Below are 27,047 nucleotides of genomic sequence, written 5' to 3'. Positions count from 1 at the left end.
TTCTGGTAGAATTTATTATGATTGCTTTTATTGAAATTTGTTTTACCTCCTGAAGTGCTAAGATATTGGTTATGTGTATCAATCAAAATTTTATTGCATTATCTTGTAACCTTTTAAAATAATTGATCACAAAATAAAAATAAAGATGGACATTAATTATGTTGAGGAAAGTTCTACTTCTTTTTCAACTTGACATATTTTTCTTCCCTGAATGCTTTGAAATTGCTAGGAATAATTTGATGATACCCATAATAAATTTGGGGAACTATGTTGAGTAGATATAAAATGACAAACTTAACTGCATTTATATTAAAGCATTTTTCTGCTCATCAGAGTGAGATGAGAAAATTAACATGTAAACCATTAAGTTATACCCAAATGCATTGTGTTCTGCAGCTGAACTATGTATTTGGTGATGTTATCTCCAACAGTTTATTGCAATTTCAAAGGGAAAATGCTTTAGAAAAATTACATGGCTATCTTCAAAAGATGTTCATTAAAATATATATTTTGAAAGACTTAACTCATGAATTATGTTACTTGTTTTCTATGTTCTTTTAATATCTTTTTACATATTTTTATGCATTATTCTATTTTCTTGGCTGTTTTGTTTCCACATTTACACTTTCAGTATGGAAGAATATATAACTGGTTCATCAGAAAAGTTTTGACTTATGTCATAATTTTCTCTTTAATTTTTAGCTACCTTAAAAGTAAAATTAAATTTTAGAACTAAATTGTATGCTTTCTTGAAAAATTAAAAAGGGGAGGGTGGGGAAAAGATGGTGGAGGAGTAGGGGACCCTATTCCAACTGGTCCTCTGAACTGAGCTGGATATCTACCAGACCACTCTGAACATCCACGAAATCAGCCAGAGATGTAAGAAGATATATCTGGATCTCTACAAACCGAATATCATAGGCAGTTGGTTTTGAGGTATGAAGCGGGGAGCTGTGATTCTGCAGGCAGATATCAGTAGATAAACAGAAGGGGGAGGGAGCCGTGGGGATCATGCACCAGTGGTGCACAAAAGCCTCCCGCGCTGGGGACAGGGCACAGACTTGCAGACAAGTAGCAGTGGGGAAAGGACTTTAGGGCAGCCCCCCCCCCCACTGAAACCTGGAACAGTGGGGCTGTGCATGCAAAATGGGGGCAGCTGGTGGTTTTAGAAGTACATAAGGCAGAGATGTGCCCTGACCTGGAGGTGAGGACTGGGAGTGCTTCTTTGGGGCACACAACCCAGGACGTTGCAATTTTTAGCAGCACAGACAGAAACGGAGATAATGTGGCCTGGAGAGCTCACTGAAGAATAGACTGTGATCTCTCTGCTCTGAGGCACAGGGTTGGAAATGGTCTCTTCTCCTCTGACTCTCAGAAGAGATGTAGAAATCCACCAGGGAAAGTGGCTAGAGAACAAAAGCCCCAAAAAACTGTTTTTCACTGAGCCTGTCCCCCACACAGGGGGCAGGGCAACTCTGCCTACACAGGGTTGCCTGAGTAACAGCACAGCAGGTCCTTCCCCCAGAAGACAGGCTGGGAGAACAAGAGGCCAACAACTCTAAGGTCCCTATAAAACAGGTGCATCTTGCTTGGGTTGTCGTCAATAATTTGGACTCTGTACTCCCTCAACCACCCCTCAACAGAATGACTAGGAGGAGGAACCCCCAAAATAGGAAAGACTCAGACACTGTAACTTCTGCCATAGATTTACAAATGGATACAGATATAACCAAGATGTCAGAAATGGACTTCAGGGAAGCAGTTATGAAGATGATAGCTAGAATGGAGAAATCAATTAATGGCAACATAGAGTCTCTAAGGCCAGAAATGAAAGCTGAACTGGCAGAATTTAAAAATGCTATCAATGAGATCCAATCTAATCTAGATACTCTAACAGCTAGGTAAACGAGGCAGAAGAACAAATCAGTGATCTAAAAAACCAATCGATAATAAAATAAGGAAAAAGAGGAGGCCTGGGAGAAACAGCTCAAAATCCATGAAAACAGAATTAGAGAAATAAGTGACACCATGAAATGTTCAATGTCAGAATTACTGGAATTCCTGAGGGGGTGGAGAAAGAGAGAGGACTAGAAGATATGTTTGAGCAAACTGTAGCTGAGAACTTCCCTAATCTGGGGAATGAAAAAAAACATTTGTGTCCTAGGGACAGAGAAGACGGCTCCCAACATCAAGGAAAACAGACCAATGCCCCGGCATATAATAATAAAACTCACAAATCTTAGAACCAAGGAAACCATCTTAAGGGCGGTTAGGGGGAAGAGATTCCTTATGTACAAAAGGAAAAACATCAGAATAATGTCAGACCTATCCACAGAGACCTGACAAGCCAGAAAGGGCTGGCAAGACATATTCAGGGTACTAAATGAGAAGAACATGCAGCCAAGAATACTTTATCTGGTAAGGCTGTCATTTAGAATGGATGGAGAGATGCAGAGCTTCCAAGATTGGTAGAAATTGAAAGAATATATGACCACTAAGATGGCCCTGCAAGAAATATTAAGGGGGGTTCTATAAAAGGAGAAAGACCCCAAGAGTGATATAGAGCAGAAATTTACAGAGACAATCTATAGCAACAGGGACTTCACAGGCAACATGATAAAAATCATATCTTTCAATAATCACTCTCAACGTGAATGGCCTAAATTCTCCCATAAAATGGCACAGGGATGCAGATGGTATAAAAAGATAGGACCCAGAGTTAGGAGGGGAGGAGAAAGATGGCAGAGGAGAAGGAAACCTGGGTTTTGTCTGGTCCCAGGAATTCAGCTGGATAGGGATCAAACCATTCTAAACACCTACGAACTCAATGGGAGATCAAAGAAAGGAATAGTAGCAACTCTCTGAACAGAAAAGTGACCACTTTCTGGAAGGTAGGACGGGCGGAGAAGTGAATCCGATTTGATATTCACGAAGATAGATGACGGGGGAGGGGGCCTCCGTCAGCCACTACTGGCAAGTGATAGAGCAGCAGAGCACAAAATCGGAACTTTTAGAAGTCAGCTCTGCTGAGGGACGTTGCTCCCCTGACTAAGTGGGGGGGGGGGGTGGAACCCTCGCTGGGCTAGTGTGGTCTCAGGACCCTTGGGGTCACAGAAAGACCAGGGTGTCTGAGTGCGGCAGGGCTCTCAGGTATTGGAGCAGGGAACCCAGCTACAAAGAAGGAGTCAAAGAGTGGGCTCTTACCTCAGGGTTGTCATAAACCGTGATCTACGGCACATTTGGGTCACTGCTCTTCCAGCAGGGACCCAACAAGTGGCAGATCAGGGGAGACTCCCATTCCTCACCTGGGAGGAGCAGCACGGGAGTGCACCACAGGAATCTACCGGGTTTGAAGACTCCAAACGGGGTCGTGTGCCAGAGATAGAAATGCTCAAACACAGGCTGGGTGAGCATGGAGTGCTGCCGGAGACGGGGAAGACAGGTGTGGTTGACTGCTTTTCCCTGAGGGCACACTGAGGAGTGGGGCCCTGAGTTCTCGGCTCCTCTAGAGGGGAGATTGAGAGGCCACCAATTTTACTCTCATCCTCCAAAGCTGTAGGGAAAGCTTGCAGGGAACAAAAGCTACCGACAGCAAACCCGAACAGATTATTTAGCCCGGCCCCTGGCAAAGGCGGGGCACTTCCGCCTCTGGCAAAGACATTTGAGAATCACTGCAACAGGCCACTCCCCCAGAAGATCAGCAAGAACACCCAGCCAAGACCAAGTTTACTGATCAATGAGAACGGCAGAATGACAGCACTAGGGGAATACTGCACATAGAATTCATGGCTATTTTCTCCCTGATTCTTTAGTCTTTCAAAGTTAATTTTTTAATTTTCTTTTTCTTTTGTTTTTTTTTTAAATTTTTCTTTTTCCCCTTTTGAACCAACATCTTATCAATCCCTTTTTTAAAAAATCTTTTTTATTTTTCATTTTTAGAGTCATATTCTATCCCTATGTAGTAGTTAACCTTATTTTTGGTATAGATATATAAGTTGTTCTCTCTTTAAAATTTTGGTATACAATTTCTTCTAACAGACCAAAGTATACCCTAAATCTCTAGTGTATGGCTTTGTTCTAGTCTCCTGCCTCATCACATTTTCTCCCTTTTTTTTAAATTCCTCTACTTTCTTTTTTCAACCAACTTCTTATCTTATCAATTCCTTTTATAAAATGTTTTATAATTTTCATCATTACATTCATATTCCATGCCTTCATTGTATTTACCCTTATTTTTGTACATATATAAGTTTTTCTTTCTTTAAAATTTTGGGAGGCACATTTTTCTAACAGACCAAACTACGTCCAAAATCCAGTGTGTGGCACTGATCTATGCACCAGCCAGATCATATTTGATCATATACTGTTTTTTTTTTTAATCTTTTTTTTTTTTTTTTCTTTTTTCTTTCTTTCCCTTTCCTTTCCCCCAGTTTCAGGTCTCTTCTGATTTGTTTAGTGTATATTTTTCTGGGGTCGTTATAACCCTGTTAGCATTTTGTTCTCTCATTCATCTGGTCTCCTCTGGACAAAACGACAAGACAGAAAAAAATCATGTCAAAAAAAGAACAAGAGGCAGTACCAACTGCCAGGGACCTAATCAATATGGACATTAGTAAGATGTCAGAACTATAGTTCAGAAAGATGATTTTAATGATACTAGTTAGGCTTGAAAAAAGCATGGAGGATATTAGAGAAATCCTTTCTGGAGAAATAAAAGAACTAAAATCTAACCAAGTCAAAATCAAAAAGGCTATTAATGAGGTGTAATCAAAAATGGAGGCTCTAGGGGGGCGGAGCAAGATGGCGGAGGAGTAGGAGACCTGGATTTCCTCTCCTCTCAGGAATCAGCTGGATAGGGATCAAACCATTCTGAACACCTACAAACTCAACAGGAGATCGAAGAAAAGAATAGCAACAACTCTCTGAACAGAAAAGTGACCACTTTCTGGAAGGTAGGACATGCGGAGAAGTGAATCCGAGGCGTTATTCGGGAGGATAGACGGCGGGGGAGGGGCCTCCGTCGGCCGCTTCAGGCAAGTGATAGAGCCACGGAGCACAAAATCGGAACTTTTAGAAGTCTGCTCCGCTGAGGGACGTCACTTTGGTGGCGAAGTGGGGGGTGGAACCCTCGCGGGACAGTGTGGTCTCAGGACCCTCGGGGTCACAGAAAGACCGGGCGTGCCTGAGTGACGCAGAGCTCCCAGGTACCGGAGCAGGGAAGCCGGCTGCAGAGACGGAGCCCAGGCGCGGGCTCTCAGCTCGGGGTTGCTATAAACCGTGATCCGCGGCACAGTCGGGCAACTGCTCCTCCAGCAGGGACCCAACAAGTGGCAGATCCGGGGAGACTCACCTTCCTCCCCCGGGAGGAGCGGCGCGGGAGCGCACCGCAGGAATCTGCTGGGTTTGGAGACTCCACCCGGGGTCCGGTGCCAGATAGAAAGGCGCGGTCACAGGCCGGGTGAGCGCGGAGTGTGCCCGGAGACCGGGGAGACGGGAGTGACTGACTGCTTTTCTCTGGGGGCTCGCTGAGAAGCGGGACCCCGAGTTCTCGGCTCCTCCGGGGCGGAGACTGGGAGGCCGCCATTTTCACTCTCCGCCTCCAAAGCTGTATGGAAAGCTCGCAGGGAACAAAAGCTCTGGAGAGCAAACCCGAGCAGATTACTTAGCCCGGGCCGGCAAGGGCAGGGCAATTTTGCCTCCGGCAAAGACATTTGGGAACCACGGCAACAGGCCCCTCCCCCAGAAGATCAGCCAGAACAGCCAACCAAGACCAAGTTTACCGATCAATGAGAACGGCAGAACTCCAGTGCTAGGGGAATACTGCACATAGAATTCATGGCTTTTTTTACCATGATTCTTTAGTCTTTCAAAGTTAATTATTTTTTTTAACTTTTTTTCTTTTTTCTTTTTTTCTTTTTTTTTGAATTTTTCTTTTTCCCTTTTTCAACCAACATCTTATCAATCCCTTTTTTAAAAAAAAACATTTTTATTTTTCATTTTTAAAGTCATATTCTATCCCTTCAGAGTAGTTACCCGTATTTTTGGCATATATATATATAAGTTGTTCTCTATTTAAAATCTTGAGATAGTTTCTTCTAACGATCAAAATATACTCTAAATCTCTAGTGTATGGTTTTTTTCTACTTCCCTGCCTGATCACATTCTCTCCCTTTTTTCTTTCTTTCTTTTTTTTTAATCCTCTTCTTTCTTTTTTCAAACAACTTATCAAATCCTTTTTTAAAATTTTTTATACTTTCCATCTTTACATTCATATTTCATCCCTTCATCATATCAACCCTTATTTTTGTACATATATAAGTTTTTCTTTCTTTAAAATTTTGGGAGGCACTTTCTTTTAACAGACCAAAATACACCCAAAATCTACTGTGTGGCACTGATCTATAAACCAGCCTGATCATATTTGATCACATTTTGTTTTTGTTTTGTTTTGTTTTGTTCTGCTTTTGTTTGTTTTTATCTTTATCTTTTTCTTTTTCTTTTTTCGTTTTTTCTTTCTTTTTCTTTTTTCTCTCTTTCCCTTTCTTTTCCCACTGCTTCAGGTCTTTTCTGATTTGTTTAGAGTATATTTTCTGGGGACGTTGTTACCTGCTAGCAATTTGTTCTCTCATTAATCTATTCTCCTCTGCACAAAATGACAAGATGGAAAAAATCACCTCAACAAAAAGAACAAGAGGTAGTACCGACTGCCAGGGACCTACTCAATACGGACATTAGTACGATGTCAGATCTAGAGTTCAGAATCATCACTTTAAAGACACTAGCTGGGCTTGAAAAAAGCATGGAAGTTATTAGAGAAACCCTTTCTGGAGAAGTAAAAGAACTAAAATCTAACCAAGTCGAAATCAAAAAGGCTATTAATGAGGTGCAATCAAATATGGGGGCGCTAACTGCTAGGATAAATGAGGCAGAAGAAAGAATCAGTGAGATAGAAGACCAAATGATGGAAAATAAAGAAGCTGAGAAAAAGAGAGATAAACAACTACTGGATCATGAGGGCAGAATTCGAGAGATAAACGATACCATAAGACGAAACAACATTAGAATAATTGGGATCCCAGAAGAAGAAGAAAGAGAGGGGCAGAAGGTATAATGGAGCAAATTATAGCAGAGAACTTCCCTAATTTGGGGAAGGAAACAGGCATCAAAATCCAGGAAGCACAGAGAACCCCTCTCAAAATCAATAAAAATAGGTCAACACCCGACATCTAATAGTAAAACGTACGAGTCTCAGAGACAAAGAGAAAATTCTGAAAGCAGCTCGCGAGAAGAGATCTGTAACCTACAATGGTAGAAACATTAGATTGGCAACAGACTTATCCACAGAGACCTGGCAGGCCAGAAAGGACTGGCAGGACATATTCAGAGCACTAAATGAGAAAAATATGCAGCCAAGAATACTATATCCAGCTAGGCTGTCATTGAAAATTGAAGGAGAGATAAAAAGCTTCCAGGACAAACAAAAACTAAAGGAATTTGCAAACACGAAACCAGCCCTACAAGAAATATTGAAAGGGGTCCACTAAGCAAAGAGAGAGCCTAAAAGCAACATAGACCAGAAAGGAACACAAACAATATACAGTAACAGTCACTTTACAGGCAATACAATGGCACTAAATTCATATCTTTCAATAGTTACCCTGAATGTAAATGGGCTAAATGCCCTAATCAAAAGACACAGGCTATCAGATTGGATTAAAAAACAAGACCCATCGATATGCTGTCTGCAAGAGACTCATTTTAGACCCAAAAACACCCCCAGATTGAAAGTGAGGGGGTGGAAAACCATTTACCATGCTAATGAACACCAAAAGAAAGCTGGGGTGGCAATCCTTATATCAGACAAATTAGATTTTAAACCAAAGACTGTAATAAGAGATGAAGAAGGACACTATATCATACTTAAAGGGTCTATCCAACAAGAAGATCTAACAATTGTAAATATCTATGCCCCTAACATGGGAGCAGCCAATTATATACGGCAATTAATAACAAAGGCAAAGAAACACATTGACAACAATACAATAATAGTGGGGGACATTAACACCCCCTCACTGAAATGGACAGATCGTCTAAGCAAAAGATCAACAAGGAAATAAAGACTTTAAATGACACACTGGACCAAATGGACTTCACAGACATATTCAGAACATTCCATCCCAAAGCAACGGAATACACATTCTTCTCTAGTGCCCATGGAACATTCTCCAGAATAGATCACATCCTAGGTCATAGATCAGGTCTCAACTGGTACCAGAAGATTGGGATCATCCCCTGCCTATTTTCAGACCACAGTGCTTTGAAACTAGAACTCAATCACAAGAGGAAAGTCGGAAAGAACTCAAATACATGGAGGCTAAAGAGCATCCTACTGAAGAATGAATGGGTCAACCAGGAAATTAAAGAAGAATTAAAAAAATTCATGGAAACCAATGAAAATGAAAACACAACTATTCAAAATCTTTGGGATACAGCAAAGGCAGTCCTAAGAGGAAAGTATATAGCAATACAAGCCTTTCTCAAGAAACAAGAAAGGTCTCAAGTACACAACCTAACCCTACACCTAAAGGACCTGAAGAAAGAACAGCAAATAAAGCCTAAACCCAGCAGGAGAAGAGAAATAATAAAGATCAGAGCAGAAATCAATGAAATAGAAACCAAAAGAACAATAGAACAGATCAACGGAACTAGGAGCTGGTTCTTTGAAAGAATTAACAAGATTGATAAGCCCCTGGCCAGACTTATCAAAAAGAAAAGAAAAATGACCCAAATCAACAAAATCATGAATGAAAGAGGAGAAATCACAACCAACACCAAAAAAAATACAAACAATTATAAGAACATATTATGAGCAACTCTATGCCAGCAAATTAGATAATCTGGAAGTAATGGATGCATTCCTAGAGACGTATCAACTACCAAAATTGAACCAGGAAGAAATAGAAAACCTGAACAGACCTATAACCACTAAGGAAATAGAAGCAGTCATCAAAAATCTCCCAAAACACAAAAGCCCAGGGCCAGATGGCTTCCTAGGGGAATTCTACCAAACATTTCAAGAAGAATTAATACCTATTCTTCTGAAACTGTTCCAAAAAATAGAAATGGAAGGAAAACTTCCAAACTCATTTTATGAGGCCAGCATTACCTTGATCCCCAAACCAGACAAAGACCCCATCAAAAAGGAGAATTACAGACCAATATCCCTGATGAACATGGATGCAAAAATTCTCACCAAAATACTAGCCAATAGGATCCAACAGTACATTAAAAGGATTATTCACCATGACCAAGTGGGATTTATCCCTGGGCTGCAAGGTTGGTTCAACATCCGCAAATCAATCAACATGATACAATACATTAACAAAAGAAAGAACAAGAATCATATGATCCTCTCAATAGATGCAGAAAAAGCATTTGACAAAGTACAGCATCCTTTCTTGATCAAAACTCTTCAGAGTATAGGGATAGAGGGTACATACCTCAATATCATAAAAGCCATCTATGAAAAACCTACAGCGAATATCATTCTCAATGGGGAAAAACTGAGAGCTTTCCCCCTAAGGTCAGGAACGCGGCAGGGATGTCCACTGTCACCACTGCTATTGAACATAGTATTGGAAGTCCTAGCCACAGCAATCAGACAACAAAAAGAAATCAAAGTTTCCAAATTGGCAAAGAAGAAGTCAAACTCTCACTCTTTGCAGATGATATGATACTTTATGTGGAAAACCCAAAAGACTCCACCCCAAAACTGCTAGAACTCATACAGGAATTCAGGCAAGTGGCAGGATATAAATTCAATGCACAGAAGTCAGTGGCATTCCTATACACCAACAACAAGTCAGAAGAAAGAGAAATTAAGGAGTCGATCCCATTTACAATTGCACCCAAAACCATAAGATACCTAGGAATAAATCTAACCAACGAGGCAAAGGATCTGTACTCAGAAAACTATAAAATACTCATGAAAGAAATTGAGGAAGATACAAAGAAATGAAAAAATGATCCATGCTCATGGATTGGAAGAACAAATATTGTGAAGATGTCAATCCTACCTAGAGCAATCTACACATTCAATGCAATCCCCATCAAAATACCATCCACTTTCTTCAAAGAAATGGAACAAATAATCCTAAAATTTGTATGGAACCAGAAAAGACCCCGCATAGCCAGAGGAATCTTGAAAAAGAAAAGCAAAGCTGGCGGCATCACAATTCCAGACTTCCAGCTCTACTACAAAGCTGTCATCATCAAGACAGTATGGTACTGGCACAAAAACAGACACATAGATCAATGGAACAGAATAGAGAGCCCAGAAATGGACCCTCAACTCTATGGTCAACTAATCTTTGACAAAGCAGGAAAGAATGTCCAATGGAAAAAAGACAGTCTCTTCAACAAATGGTTTTGGGAAAATTGGACAGCCACACGCAGAAGAATGAAACTGTACCGTTTCCTTACACCACACACAAAAATAGACTCCAAATGGTTGAAAGACCTCAATGTGAGACAGGAGTCCATCAAAATCCTAAAGGAGAACACAGGCAGCAACCTCTTCGACCTCAGCCGCAGCAACTTCTTCCTAGAAACATCGCCAAAGGCAAGGGAAGCAAGGGCAAAAATGAACTATTGGGACTTCATCAAGATAAAAAGCTTTTGCAAAGCAAAGGAAACAGTCAACAAAACCAAAAGACAACTGACAGAATGGGAGAAGATATTTGCAAATGACATATCAGATAAAGGGCTAGTATCCATAATCTATAAAGAACTTATCAAACTCAACACCAAAAGAACAAAGAATCCAATCAAGAAATGGGCAGAAGACATGAACAGACATTTTTCCAAAGAAGACATCCAAAGGGCCAACAGACACATGAAAAAGTGTTCAATATCACTCAGCATCAGGGAAATGCAAATCAAAACCTCAATGAGATGCCACCTCACACCAGTCAGAATGGCTAAAAATAACAAGTCAGGAAATGACAGATGTTGGCGGGGATGCGGAGAAAGGGGAACCCTCCTACACTGTTGGTGGGAATGCAAGCTGGTGCAGCCACTCTGGAAAACAGTATGGAGGTTCCTCAAAAAGTTGAAAATAGAGCTACCATATGATCCAGCAATTGCACTCCTGGGTATTTACCCCAAAGATACAAAAGTAGGGACCCGAAAGGGTACGTGTACCCCGATGTTTATAGCAGCAATGTCCACAATAGCCAAACTGTGGAAAGAGCCAAGATGTCCATCAACAGATGAATGGATAAAGAAGAGGTGGTATATATATACAATGGAATATTATGCAGCCATCAAAAGGAATGAGATCTTGCCATTTGCAACGACGTGGATGGAACTGGAGGGTATTATGCGGAGCGAAATAAGTCAAACAGAGAAAGACATGTATCATATGACCTCACTGATATGAGGAATTCTTAATCTCAGGAAACAAACTGAGGGTTGCTGGAGTGGGGGGTGGGGTGGGAGGGATGGGGTGACTGGGTGATGGACACTGGGGAGGGTATGTGTTCTGGTAAGCGCTGTGAATTGTGCAAGACTGTTGAATCTTAGATCTGTACCTCTGAAACAAATAATGCAATATATGTTAAGTAAGAAAAAAAGAAGAAGAAGAATGTAGCAGGAGGGGAAGAATGAAGGGGGGGAAATCGGAGGGGGAGAAGAAACATGAGAGACGATGGACTCTGAAAAACACACTGAGGGTTCTATAGGGGAGGGGGGTGGGAGGATGGGTTAGCCTGGTGATGGGTATTGAGGAGGGCACGTTCTGCATGGAGCACTGGGTGTTATGCACAAACAATGAATCATGGAACACTATATCTAAAACTAATGACGTAATGTATGGGGATTAACATAACAATAAAAAATTTTTTTAAAAAATGGAGGCTCTAACTGCTAGGATAAATGAGGCAGAAGAGAGAATTAGTGATATAGAAGACCAAATGATGGAAAATAAAGAAGCTGAGAAAAAGAGAGATAACTACTGGATCACGAGGGCAGAATTTAAGAGAAAAGTGATAGCATATGATAAAACAATTTTAGAATAATTGGGATCCCAGAAGAAGAAGAAAGACAGAGAGGGGCAAAAGGTATATTGGAGCAAATTATAGCAGAGAACTTCCCTAATTTGGGGAAGGAAACAGGGATCAAAATCCAGGAGGCACAGAGAACACGCCTCAAAATCAATAAAAATAGGTCAACACCCCAACATCTAATAGTAAAACATATGAGTCTCAGATCAAAGAGAAAATCCTGAAAGCAGCTTGGGAGAAGAGATCTGTAACCTTCAATGGTAGAAACATTAGATTGGCAACAGACCTGCCCACATAAATAAGTCAAGAATGAAAGAGGAGAGATCTCAACCAACACGAAGGAAATACAAACAATTATAAGAACATATGATGAGCAACACTATGCCAGCAAATTAGATAATCTGGAAGAAATGGATGCATTCCTAGAGATGTATCAACTACCAAAACTGAACCAGGAAGAAATAGAAAACCTGAACAGACCTATAACCACTAAGGAAATAGAAGCAGTCATCAAAAATCTCCCAACAACAAGAACCCAGGGCCAGATGGCTACACAGGTGAATTCTACCAAACATTTAAAGAAGAATTAATACCTATTCTTCTGAAACTGTTCCAAAAAATAGAAGTGGAAGGAAATTTTCCAAACTCGTTTTAGGAGGCCACCATTACCTTGATCCCCAAACCAGACAAAGACCCCATCAAAAAGGAGAATTACAGACCAATATCCCTGATGAACATGGATGCAAAAATTCTCACCAAAATACTAGCCAATAGGATCCAACAGTACATTAAAAGCATTATTCACGACGACCAAGTGGGATTTATCCCTGGGCTGCAAGATTGGTTCAACATCCACAAATCCATCAGTGTGATACAATACATTAATAAAAGAAAGAACAAGAACCATATGATCCTCTCAATAGATGCAGAAAAACTATGTGACAAAGTATACCATCGTTTCTTGACCAAAACTCTTCAGAGTATAGGGATAGAGGGTATATACCTCAATACAATAAAAGCCATCTATGAAAAACCCACAGCGAATATCATTCACAATGGGGAGAAACTGAGAGCTTTCCCCTTAAGGTCGGGAACACAGCAGGGATGTCCACTATCACCAGTGCCATTCAATATAGTATTAGAAATCCCAGCCACAGCAATCAGACAACAAAAAGAAATAAAATGCGTCTGAATCAGGAAAGAAGAAGTGAAACTCTCACTCTTTGCAGATGATATGGTAAGGATGGGGCGCCTGGGTGGCTCAGTTGGTTAAGCGACTGCCAAAAGACTCCACCCCAAAACTGCTAGAACTCATACAGGAATTCGGTAAAGTGGCAGGATATAAAACCAATGTACAGAAATCGGTGGCATTCCTATACACCAACAACAAGACAGAAGAAAGAGAAATTAAGGAGTTGATCCCTTTTACAATTCCACCCCAAATCAGAAGATACCTAGGAATAAATCTAACCAAAGAGGCAATGAATCTGTACTCAGAAAACTATAAAATACTCATGAAAGAAATTGAGGAAGACACAAAGAAATGGAAAAATGTTCCATGCTCATGGATTGGAAGAACAAATATTGTGAAGATGTCAATGCTACTTAGAGCTATCTACATATTTAATGCAATCCCTATCAAAATACCATCCACTTTTTTTCAAAGAAATGGAACAAATAATCCTAAACTTTGTATGGAACCAGAAAAGACCCCGCATAGCCAGAGGAATCTTGAAAAAGAAAAGCAAAGCTGGTGGCATCACAATTCCGGACTTCAAGCTCTATTACAAAGCTGTCATCATCAAGACAGTATGGTACTGGCACAAAAACAGTCACATAGATCAATGGAACAGAATAGAGAGCCCAGAAATGGACCCTCAACTCTATGGTCAACTAATTATTGACAAAGCAGGAAAGAATGTCCAATGGAAAAAAGACAGTCTCTTCAACAAATGGTGTTGGGAAAATTGGACAGCCACATGCAGAAGAATGAAACTGGACCGTTTCCTTACACCACACACAAAAATAGATTCAAATGGTTGAAAGACTTATATGTGAGACAGGAGTCCATCAAAATCCTAACTGAGATCACAGGCAGCAACCTCTTCAACCTCAGCCACAGCACCTTCTTTCTAGAAACATTGCCAAAGGCAAGGGAAGCAAGGGCAAAAATGAACTATCAGGACCTCATCAAGATAAAAAGCTTTTGCACAGCAAAAGAAACAGTCAACAAAACCAAAAGACAACCGACAGAATGGGAGAAGATATTTGCAAATGACATATCAGATAAAGGGCTAGTATCCAAAATCTATAAAGAACTTATCAAACTCAACACCAAAAGAACAAAGAATCCAATCAAGAAATGGGCAGAAGACAAGATCAGACATTTTTCCAAAGAAGACATCCAAATGGCCAACAGACACATGAAAAAGTGCTGAACATCGCTCAGCATCAGGGAAATGCAAATCAAAACCTCAATGAGATACCACCTCACACCAGTCAGAATGGCTAAAATTAACAAGTCAGGAAATGACAGATGTTGGCGTGGAACCCTCCTACACTGTTGGTGGGAATGCAAGCTGGTGCAGCCACTCTGGAAAACAGTATGGAGGTTCTTCAAAAAGTTGAAAATAGAGCTACCATATGACCCAGCAATTGCACTACTGGGTATTTACCCCAAAGATACAAATGTAGGATGGGGCGCCTGGGTGGCTCAGTTGGTTAAGTGACTGCCTTCGGCTCAGGTCATGGTCCTGGAGTCCCGGGATCGAGTCCCACGTCAGGCTCCCTGCTCAGCAGGGAGTCTGCTTCTCCCTCTGACCCTCCTCCCTCTCATGCTCTCTGTCTCTCGTTCTCTCTCTCTCAAATAAATAAATAAAATCTTTAAAAAAAAAAAAAAAGATACAAATGTAGGAATCGGAAGGGGTACGTACACCCCGATGTTTTTAGCAGCAATATCCACAATAGCCAAACTATGGAAAGAGCCAAGATGCCCATCAACAGATGAATGGACAAAGAAGATGTGGTGTATATATATACAATGGAATATTATGCAGTGATCAAAGGAATGGAATCTTGCCATTTGCAACGATGTGGATGGAACTGGAGGGTATTATGCTGAGCGAAATAAGTCAATCAGAGAAAGACATGTATCATATGATCTCACTGATATGAGGAATTCTTAATCTCAGGAAACAAACTGAGGGTTGCTGGATTGGTGAGGGGTTGGAGGGATGGGGTGGGTTTGTGATATTTATTAGGGAGGGTATTACTACGGTGAGTGCTGTGAATTGTGTGAGACTGTTGAATCACAGACCTGTACTTCTGAAACAAATAATACATTATATGTTAAAAAAAAAAAAAAAAAAAAAGGAGAAGAAGATAGCAAGAAGGGGAAAAAAGGAGAAGAAGATAGCAAGAAGGAGAAGAAGATAGCAAGAAGGGAGACGATCCATGAGAGACTATGGACTCTGAGAAAAAAACTGAGGTTTCTAGAGGGGAAGGGTGTGGGGGGATGGGCTAGCCTGGTGATGGGTATTAAAGAGGGCACGTTCTGCATGGAGCACTGGGTGTTATACACAAACAAGGAATCATGGAATACTACATCAAAAACTAATGAGGTAATGTATGGTGATTAACATAACATAAAATAAATAAATAAATAAATAAATAAATAAATATTATTGGTAAAGAGGGCATGTACTGAATGGAGCACTGGGTGTTATACGCAAACAATGAATCATGGAACACTACATCAAAAGCTAATGATTTAATGTATGGTGATTAACATAACATAATAATAATAAAAAAAAAAAAAAGACAGGACCCATCCATATGCTGTCTACAAGAGACTCTTTTTGAACCTAAAGCTACATCCAGACGGAATGTGAAGGGATGTAGATCCATCTTCCATGCCAACAGACCTCAAAAGAAAGCTGGGGTAGAAATTCTTATATCAGAAAAATTAGATTTTAAGCTAAAGACTGTAGTTAAACACACAAAAAGTCACTATATCATTTTTAAAAAGTCTAACCAACAAGAAGATCCAACAATTGTAAATATATATGCCCCCAACTTGGGAGCAGCCAACTACATAAGCCAACTGTTAACCAAAATAAAGAGTCATATTGATAGTAATACATTAATTGTAGGAGACCTCAATACTCCACTCTCAGCAATTGACAGATCATCTAAGCAGAAAATCAATAAAGAAACAAGAGCTTTGACTGACACACCACACAGACCTCATAGATATATACAGAACATTCCACCCTAAAACAACAGAATACTTATTCTTCTCGAGCACACATGGAACTTTCTCCAGAATAGACCACATACTGGGTAACAAATCAGGTCTGAAAGGATACCAAAAGATTGAGATTATTCCCTGCATATTCTGAGACCATAATACTTTAAAACTGGAACTCAATCACAAGAAAAAATTTGGAAGAAATTCAAACACTTGGAAACTAAAGACCACTCTGTTCAAGAATGTTTGGGTCAACAGGAAATCACAGAAGAACTTAAACAATTTATGGAAAACAATGAGAATGAAAACACATAGGTCCAAAACCTATGGGATACTGCAAAGGTGGTCTGAAGGGGGAAATACATAGCCATCCAAGCCTCACTCAAAAAAAAAAGAAAAATCCCGAATTCACCAACTAACTCTACACCTTAAAGAACTAGAGAAAAAGCAACAAATGATGTCTAAGCCATGCATTAGAAGAGAAATAATTAAGATTAGAGCAGAGATCAATGAATTAGAAACCAGAAACACAGTAGATCAGATCAATGAAACTAGAATCTGGTTCTTTGAAAGAATTAATAAGATTGAGAAACCACTGGCCAGACTTATCCAAAAGAAAAGAGAAAGGACCCAAATTAATAAAATTATGAATGAAAGGGGAGAGATCACGACTAACACCAATGAAATAGAAACAATTATTAGAAATTATTATCAACAACTATATGCCAATATATTAAGCAACCTGGAAGAAATGAATACCTTCCTGGAAACCTATAAAGTACCAAGGCTGAAACAGGAAGAAATTGACAACCTGAATAGGCCAATAACCAGTAACAAGATTGAAGCAGTGATCAAAAACTTCCCCAAAAATAAGAGTCCAGGGCCTGATGGATTCCCTGAGGAATTCTAACAAACATTCAAAGAAGAAATAATACATATTCTCCTGAAGCTGTTTCAAAAAATAGAAAGAGAAGGAAATCTTCCAGACTCATTCTATGAGGCCAGCATTACCTTAATCCCCAAACCAGGCAAAGACCCCATCAAAAAGGAGAATTTCAGACCAATATCCCCGATGAATATGGATTCCAAAATCCTCAACAAAATCCTAGCTAATAGGATCCAACAATACATTAAAAGGATCATCCACCACGACCAAGTGGGATTTATCCCTGGGATGCAAGGGTGGTTCAACATTCGCAAATCAATCAATGTGATAGAACACATTAATAAGAGGAAGGAGAAGAACCATATGGTCCTCTCAACTGATGCAGAAAAAGCATTTGACAAAATACAACATCCTTTCCTGATTAAAACTCTCCAGAGTATAGGGATAGAGGGAACATTCCTCAAGTTCATAAAATCCCTCTATGAAAAACCCACAGCGAATATCATCCTCAATGGGGAAAAGCTGAGAGCATTTCCCTTAAGATCAGGAACATGTCAAGGGTGCCCACTCTCACCACTGCTGTTCAACATAGTACTAGAAGTCCTAGCAACAGCAATCAGACAACAAAAAGAAATAAAAGGTATTCAAATTGGCAAAGAAGAAGTCAAACTCTCTCTTTTCGCAGACAACATGATACTTTATGTGGAAAACCCAAAAGACTCCACCCCCAAATTACTAGAACTCATCCAGCAATTCAGTAATGTGGCAGGATACAAAATCAATGCACAGAAATCAGTTGCTTTCTTATACACTAACAATGCAACTATAGAAAGAGAAATTAGAGAAACGGTTCCATTTACAATAGCACCAAAAACCATAAGATACTTCGGAATAAACCTAACCAAAGAGATAAAGGATCTATACTCTAGGAACTACAAAACACTCATGAAAGAAATTGAAGAAGACACAAAAATATGGAAAAACATTCCATGCTCATGGATTGGAAGAATAAACATTGTTAAAATGTCTATGCTGCCCAGAGCAATCTATACCTTCAATGCCATCCCGATCAAAGTTCCAACGACATTTTTCAAAGTACTGGAACAAACAATTCTAAAATTTGTATGGCATCAGAAAAGACCCCAAATCACCAAGGAAATATTGAAAAAGAAAAATAAAGCTGGGGGTATCACATTGCCCGATTTCAAACTATATTACAAAGCAGTGATCATCAAGACAACATGGTACTGGCACAAAAACAGACATACAGACCAATGGAACAGAATAGAGAGCCCAGATATGGACCCTCAAATCTGTGGTCAAATAATCTTCAACAACGCAGGAAAAAATATGCAATGGAAAAAAAGACATTCTCTTCAATAAATGGTGCTGGGAAAATTGGACAGCTATATACAGAAGAATGAAACTCAACCATTTTCTAACACCATACACAAAGATAAGCTCAAAATGGATGAAAGACCTCAATGTGAGACAGGAATCCATCAAAATCCTAGAGGAGAACATAGGCAGTAACCTCTTTGACATCGGCCACAGCAACTTCTTTCAAGATACATCTCCAAAGGCAAGTGAAACAAAAGCAAAAATGAACTTTTGGGACTTCATCAAGATAAAAAGCTTCTGCACAACAAAAGAAAGAGTCAACAAAACAAAGAGGCAACCCACAGAATGGCAGAAGATATTTGCTAATGATACCAAGATCTTGGTATCCAAGATCTATAAAGAACTTCTCAAACTCAACACCCAAAAAACAAATAATCAAGCCAAAAAATGGGCAAAAGACATGAACAGACACTTCTCTGAAGAAGACATACAAATGGCTAACAGACACATGAAAAAATGTTCATCATCATTAGCCATCAAGGAAATTCAAATCAAAACCACATTGAGATACCACCTGATACCAGTTAGAATGGCAAAAATGGACAAGGCAAGAAACAACAAATGTTGGAGAAGTTGTGGACAAAGGGGAACTCTCTTACACTGTTGGTGGGAATGCAATTTGGTACAGCCACTTTGGAAAACAGTGTGGAGGCTCGTCAAAAAAAATAGAAATAGAGCTACCCTATGACCCAGCAATTGCACTCCTGGGTATTTACCCCAAAGACACAGATGTAGTGAAAAGAAGGGCCATATGCACCCCAATGTGGGGCTTGAACTCTTGACCCCAAGATAAAGAGTCACATGTTTTACTGAATGAGCCATCCAGATACCCTTTTTGTTTTTTACATTTAAAGCATTGTTTTTATTGTGGCAAAATATGTATAACATAAAATTTTCAATTTAGTTCATTCTTAGGTGTGCAATTCAGTGGGTTTTTATTATATTTTATTGAAGTATAATGAACATACAGTGTTATATTAGTTCCAGGTATACAGTATAATGATTTAACAATTCTATACATTTTTCAGTGCTCATCCATATAAGTGTACTCTTATTCCCCTTCACCTATTTCACCCATTTCCCCTGCCCACCTCCCCTCTGGCAACCACTCATTTGTGTTCTGTTTTTAAGAGTCTGTTTTTTGTTTGTTTGTTTGTTTGTCCCTTTTTTTCCTTTGTTCATTTGTGTCTTTCTTTTCTTAAATTCCACATATGAGTGAAATCATAAGGTATTTGTCTTTCTCTGATGGACTTATTTCACTTTGCATTATACCTTCTAAGTCCATTCATGTTATTGCAAATGACAAGATATCCTTTTTTTATGGCTGAGTAATATCCCATTCTTTTTCCAATCATTTATGGATGGATACTTCGATTGCTTCAATATCTTGGCTCTTGGGAATAACACACAATAAATATAGAGGTGCATAGATCTTTCCAGACCTACTGTTCAGAAAAAAATATGACTGCCCATTGACAATGTACCAGGTCACTCAAGAGCTCTAATGGAGATGTACAAGGAGACTGATGTTGTTTTCATGCCTGCTAATGCAACACCATTTCCAAAGCCCATGAATCAAGCAATAATTTTGACTTTCATGTCTTATTACTTTTAAAAAATGCATTTTGCAAGGCTATAGCTATCACAGATAGTGAAATTTCTGTAAAATTGGTAGTAATGTCTCCTCTTCATTTCTGATGTTATTTGCTTGAGTCCCCTATTTCTGTGTCAGTCTTACTAAAGGTTTGTCAATTTTGTTGTTATTGTCAACAACCCAACTTGATTATTGGGTTATCTATTTTATCTATTATCTATTTTATATTTCATTTATCTCTATTTTTGTTTTTATTATTTCATTTATCTATTTTATATTTCATTTATCTCTATTTTTGTTTTTATTATTTCCTTCCTCCACTAGCTTTGGCTTTAACCTCTTTTTCTACTTCCTCAAGGTGTAAATTCAGGTTGTTGATTTGAGTTAGGTCTCCTTTCCTTTATATTTTATTTAATGTAAACATTTACAGCTATAAATTTCCCCCTTAGCACTGTCTTCATTGCATCCCGTAAGTTTTGATGTGTTGTGTTTTCATTTTTTTCAAGATATTTTAAAATTTCCTTTATTGTTTCTTCTTTGACCCATTGATTAAAAGTGTTTTGTTTACTCTTTAGCGTTTGCGCCCGCGGTAGCCGCGTCTGGCTCAGCTCGCCCTTCCTCTGAGCCCCCAGCCCCACAGAGCCCACCTCCTCTGCGGCCACTCCGCCCCTTCCCTCCACCATTCCCTTCCTCCTCTCCCTTCTTCCTTCCTCCTTCTCCTCCTCGCCACCCTAGCCGCCCCCGCCGCTACCTCTGCTGCCCAGGACCGCCGGCTGGGGGCCGAGCTCGGGGCAGCAGCCAGGAGTTTCCTAACCACATAACCTCTCAGAACTGAACCAAAACAGCATTATTCCCGGAGCACCTCTTTTTAAGAAAGCATAACCCCTACTGCAGAACTAAATGCACTGTGCATGAAACTTGGAAAAAAACCCAGTGTATAAGCCTGTCGACCCTTACTCTAGGATGCAGTCCACTTAAACTACAACATGAAAGGAGGTGCTTATCCCCCAAGGTACTTTTACCCATTTCCAGTACCTCCTTTACATTTTCAAGTTGAGCTTTCTGTGGGAGGAGAGCAGTTTAACCGGAAAGGCAAGACGAGGCAGGCCGCAAGACACGATGCCGCTGGGAAAGCTTCGCGGACCCTGCAGAGCGAGCCCCCGCCCGAGAGGCCGGAGGGGAGGCGGCCAGGCGAGCAGGTGAATGGAAGAGAATCAGAAGAAGAAAATCTCAATAAATTGGAAATAAATCAAGTGTTTGAGGTTGCACTTAAACGGAACTTGCCTGTGACTTTTGAGGTTGTCCGGGAGAGTGGACCCCCCCATTTGAAGAGCTTTGTGACCAGTTGGGGAGTTTGTGGGGGAAGGTAAAGGGAAGAGCAAGAAGATTTAAAAGAAAAACGCTACTATCGCCATCCTCTAGGAGCTGAAGAAGCTACCACCCCTGCCTACGGTGAAGCAAGTGAAGCCCAGAATCAAAAAAAAAACCAAACAAAATCCATAGGCTGCAGAGCAGTACAGACTTCAGCCAGGGGAGGAACCGATCAGCAGACTGGGCCAGATCCAGCAGGCAAAAAAGGAGAAGGAGCCAGAGTACATGCTCCTCACAGAGCGAGGCCTCCCGCGCTGCAGAGAGTTTGTGATGCAGGTGAAGGTGGAAAACCATACCGCAGAAGGAACAGGCACCAACAAGAAGGTGGCCAAATGCAACGCAGCTGAGAACATGCTGGAGATCCTTGGTTTCAAAGTCCCACAGGCTCAGCCCAACGAACCAGCCCTCAAATCAGAGGAGAAGACACCAATAAAAAAACCAGGGGATGGAAGAAAAGTAACCTTTTTTGAACCTGGCTCTGGGGATGAAAATGGGACTAGCAATAAAGAGGATGAGTTTAGGATGCCTTATTTTAGTCATCAGCAGCTGCCCGCGGGGATTCTTCCCATGGTGCCTGAGGTTGCCCAGGCCATAGGAGTCAGTCAAGGATACCATGCCAAAGATTTCACCAGGGCAGCTCCGACTCCTGCCAAGGCCACGGTAAACTGCCATGATATCCTGTGAGTTGTTGTATGGGGGCACCTCGCCCACAGCCCAGACCATTTTAAAGAATAACATCTCTTCAGGCCACGTACCCCATGGACCTCTTACAAGACCCTCTGAGCAGCTGGACTATCTTTCCAGAGTCCAGGGATTCCAGGTTGAATACAAAGACTTCCCCAAAAACAAGAACGAATTTGTATCTCTTGTCAATTGCTCCTCTCAGGCACCTCTGATCAGCCACGGTATTGGAAAGGATGTGGAGTCCTGCCATGACATGGCTGCACTGAACGTCTTAAAGTTGCTGTCTGAGTTGGACCAACCGAGTACAGAGATGCCAAGAACAGGAAATGGGCCAATGTCTGTGTGTGGGAGGTGCTGAACCTTTTCTGGCCACAAACCATTGTAAAACCCCAACATATATACTGAAAATACGCAAACTTTAGCTTTGAGAATTTGGAATTTCTGATACCTCCAGTGGGCTGAGAGACATGCTGAGTAAAGAACCAGAGGCGGCAGTGGTGAAGAAGAGGGGAACACCAGGAGGTGGCCGTGGCTGCGCTCACAGGTGCTGTTTTGTCCCCACACACAGGCAGCTGCTCGGGGGCCACAGTGGGGCCTGTCAAGTGGCCCCGGACCCCTTGGTGCTTGGCTGTGGCCGCTGCTCTTTGGGCTGTGTGAAGGAAACTGGGAACAGAGCACGACCCTTTCTCAGAGTGGCTCACTCAAACCCTTGGGACACACCCTGGACACCCACGCTGGGGAGCGGGGCCGTAGACCAGCCCCAGAGCCGAATGCACCAGAGAAAATCAAATGCTTCCTACTCAGTGCCAACTAACTATTCTAGCATGCTCTGGCCCCCGCCTCCCGTGGTACCTACACTGTCATCACCACGGCTTTCTCTCCCAAAAGAGATACATATTCTTAGTTTTATTATTTTCTTTTGACTGAAATGACACTATATAAATTTTAATCTGAGAGTTTCTCAATTGTATCTAGTTACATAGCACAGTTTAGAAATGTGTCTGAGACTGACTCTATCAGTAATCTAATCAGCAAAGATCACATCCATGTGTATGTGGTTATACATTTTGGTTTTATTGGACTAACCCAGGACCATTTCAGTGATGCAAATTGTGTGCCCTCTGGTTTAGCTGAAACAGTCCTGGACTTCTCAGAGTCCTTGATGAAGTCTCCCACGGTTGTATAAATTGGACAATTTAGGAATTTTAAACTTTAATGATCATTTGGTTCCTTTTCTATTTTATTTTTGTTAATGCAATAGGACTTAAATAGGCTTTGATCTTTGTTTTAAAGATTATTTAAAAAAATCGTGTGTACATACACATGGCTCTTGAGGACACGTAGCTTTCACTACACTACAGGATATGGTCTCCATGTAGTACATATAAACCCACAGATGGATTTCCTTGAGTGCTTTGTACTTGATTACATCTCCATGCAGGGCTGAAAAGAATGACCCGTGTTTATCTCTGAAACTGTGTTGCTTTTGATGTGTTACTGTGCACAGAATCGTGTGCAGTTAAGGTCCTGCATATGGTCCAGATGAAAAGAACCGTAGCCTTGCGAGTTAAGTACCGCTTTGATTCATTGTTTGCGCTGGAATTTTTTCTCCCCATAGAATGTAAGTAAAACTTAGTGTTTGTCACCAACAAATGGTAATACTAAAAAAAAAAAAAAATGTTTTGTTTATTTCCACATGTTTGTGGATTTCCCAATTTTCCTGCTGCAGTGATTTCAAGTTTCATTCCACTGTGATTGGAAAAGATACTTTGTATGATTTGAATCCTTATAAATTTGTTAAGATTTGTTTCTGTGTGTGGCCTAAAATGTGGTCTATCCTGGATAATATTCCATATTCACTTGAGAAAACTGTGTATTCTGCCTTTGTTGGATGAAGTGTAATTTCCTTCCCCCTGTGTCTGCAGGTCTGTAGTCCCATTTTGGCTTTCACAACACAGGCCCACTGCTAATCACAGGTCTTGGCCACTTGAGCTCTGAGTTAGGTGATATAGAGACAAATCACTCAGGCAGCCTGTGCACAAGGTATATATTTGCAAATTCTATTTATTCTGTTCTCTGTTGCTCATGGATGGGAACTAGGGACCAGCCCACTGCTATCCCCAAACTGGGCCATGCTATGACAGAGAAGAGGTGGAACAAGGGCAAGTAAAAACAACAAAAGTTCCTACCATTTGAATTTTGTTTTTAACTGGGCATTCTCTTGGTTGCTGTAGTTCTTTTAATCATGCCCAAAACTCCTATAATGTTAGTCACTGTCTAGGTCTTTATTTTATGTCTCCATGGGAGAACAAGGGCCTGATGTTCCTCAATCCACCTTTTCGAATACATCATGCCTGGCCTGGCATTTAAAAAAAAAAAAAAAGTACAAAAAGTAAAAACAGAATGTATAAAAAAGAGAAAAATGGGATTTAAGTTTAGAGAGGTAATGGGGAGCCAGTTAATAAGATAATATAGGGCATTTTAGACCATTTAAACCATAAGGGACATGTTTTTTTACTTTGAGAGAAATGGGGAGCCACCACAGTGTAGAGGCTGCCTAGTCACATGAACTGAGTTAAAATTAGCAGTAATACACTGAATGACATGTGAATATGATAGACTGTTCATGAGTAAGATGGAAGCACTTAGCAAGCTATTGTAATAATCATGCAATCAAGCCCAGGTAGTACCAGTGAAAATATTGTGAAGTGTTTATACTTTGGATATATTAAAGCCAGAATGGCTTCCTGAAGATTAAATATGTGATGTGAGCAAAAGAAAGGGATCCAGGGTGGCTTCAAGTTTTTGGCCTAAGCAACTGGAAGGACTAATTGCCGTTGTTCCCAATTAACTTTTGGAGCAAAAAGTATCTGGAATCGTTTAGGACAAGTTATTTCCAGTTTTTGGAGAATCAGCTATTGCCCACCAAAGTGAATCCTTTTAAGAATACTCACCCTCTAGGAGTTCAACTATGTTTAAATTCCTAAAAGGGGAAGTGTTTTCTCTCTCCATTTAATCTATGGTTGGCTTCCCCATTTCTCACCTCCCATCCAAAGTTAAGTCTCATCTCAGGATACTTCTGTTGGAAACATCAGTCTCCTTGAAAGAAAACCTCACCCGTAAGTCATATTCTCCTACACTGTCCCAATACAACAATAACATCAAAACGCATAGTCCAACATCATCACTTTCCTTAATAATGCCATGTGTAGGGTATTCAAATTCCAACCCAGGTTCAATCATGGCAAACTCTTTTGAGCTCCTTGTCACAACCTTTCCTCTTGCAGGAAGGGAGAAGCATCTTTCATGGCCCTCTCCAGCAATTTCTACCTCAGCTTCTCATTTCCGAGGAGTAACTGCTCAAATAAGAGCACACATGTGTCAAGATCCTGCAATAATGTATAGGTCACATTGCACACTATATATATCCATCAGACAAAAACAAACAAACAAAAATCTCTACCAAGTAGACCAAGACTTACCTGTGACACCTAAAGCAGATATAAAATTATGTGCCTTATCAAACCACATTGGACTCCTCAGTCAACAGCACACATTCAGGATTACTTCAATTTTTCTTCAATAACAATGAGTATGGGAGTACGTGTTTGACATTTTTGTTACCAAAAGATCTATTTCAAGCTGGCCCCAACCCTAGCTAAAGAAAAATTCTTCCCAGGTTGAATTTAGCTTCACTGCTTACTAGATAGAAACTCATCATAGGTCTTATGTACTATTTTTAACTCCACCATAATCTACTTATATATTTTTCAATTAAAAGTTAGATCTTAGTTTCAGGCTGATAACCTTTTATATAATAATTAGAAACATCATTTGGAAAGTTTGTAACACAATTTTGGGGAATAAGTCTTTATTTGAATAAAATTATTGTAGATATTATTTTATTTTTAAGTAAAAGATCTGTTTGTTGTTTGGCCTTCTTTCAGTTTGAGTAAATAAAAAATGGCAGACATGCTTTAATCTTTAGTAGAAAGTGAAGATGTCTCTATACTGTTGGGAAGGGTTTACTCTGAGGACCTCTTTCTAGGCTGTCAATTTTAAATAAAAGGAACAGGGGAGCAGGTATTGTATAACAAGCTCTGGCAGATCAGACTGGGAATTAGCCCCAACTGGATGGATCCATACAGAGAAGAATATGACTAACAAAGTCGGAGCTAAAAAAAAACTCTAGGCAATGGAGGGATAATCAATCCTTTCTCAGCTAAGAAAACAGAATGTAGTCAGAAAGGGATGACAAAACCAAAAGGTCTGGAAAAAAAGGGGAGGGCAGGTGCCAAATAGCCCTAAACTACACAGAAAGGAGAGGAATACAGGGCCCAAATCAAGAAAAACACATGGTGGGTTTCTGAGCCAGAGTTTTCTTTGTTGGGCCTTTATTGAAGAGGACCTAATTTTACCTGAGGTGGCCCTATGAGCATGGGAAAAAAAAAAACACCAAAAGCAAAACAGTGAATTATGCAGTTCCCATGCAGATGGAGGGTCTAGAAGCTGGGGAATTCCTAAAGCCACAAACAAACACCACCTCAGTTTGATTTTGACTTACTGCCCTCAGCTTTCTAGATTTCAATTCCTACCTCTTCTAGAATTATTTTTAACTCTGGTTCTCCACTATTAAAATATATAAAATATTTTGCAAAGTAATTTGTAAGACATTTCTTGAATAAAATAAAGCTTCAAACTTGCCACTATTACTGTCATATAGAAAGTGAATGGATGGAAAATATTGAAAACCATGTACTTTTTATGGTGTGTGTATTTAAATGCTTACATTTAATCTCC

The 27,047-nt window shown here is 40.2% G+C and overlaps 1 pseudogene; it reads left to right on the top strand.

Annotated features, from left to right (window-relative positions):
- The window catches only part of LOC116633139, a 69,924-nt pseudogene extending 47,319 nt beyond the window's left edge, over nucleotides 1-22,605 (top strand).
- The last annotated feature ends 4,442 nt before the right edge of the window (nucleotides 22,606-27,047 follow it).

This window comes from Phoca vitulina, unplaced genomic scaffold (genome assembly GCF_004348235.1).
Source record: "Phoca vitulina isolate PV1807 unplaced genomic scaffold, GSC_HSeal_1.0 scaffold1, whole genome shotgun sequence".
In the NCBI taxonomy this organism is placed as follows: domain Eukaryota; kingdom Metazoa; phylum Chordata; class Mammalia; order Carnivora; family Phocidae; genus Phoca; species Phoca vitulina.
The sequence above is the reverse complement of the archived record's forward strand: the minus strand, read 5'-3'. Positions and strand labels throughout refer to the sequence as shown.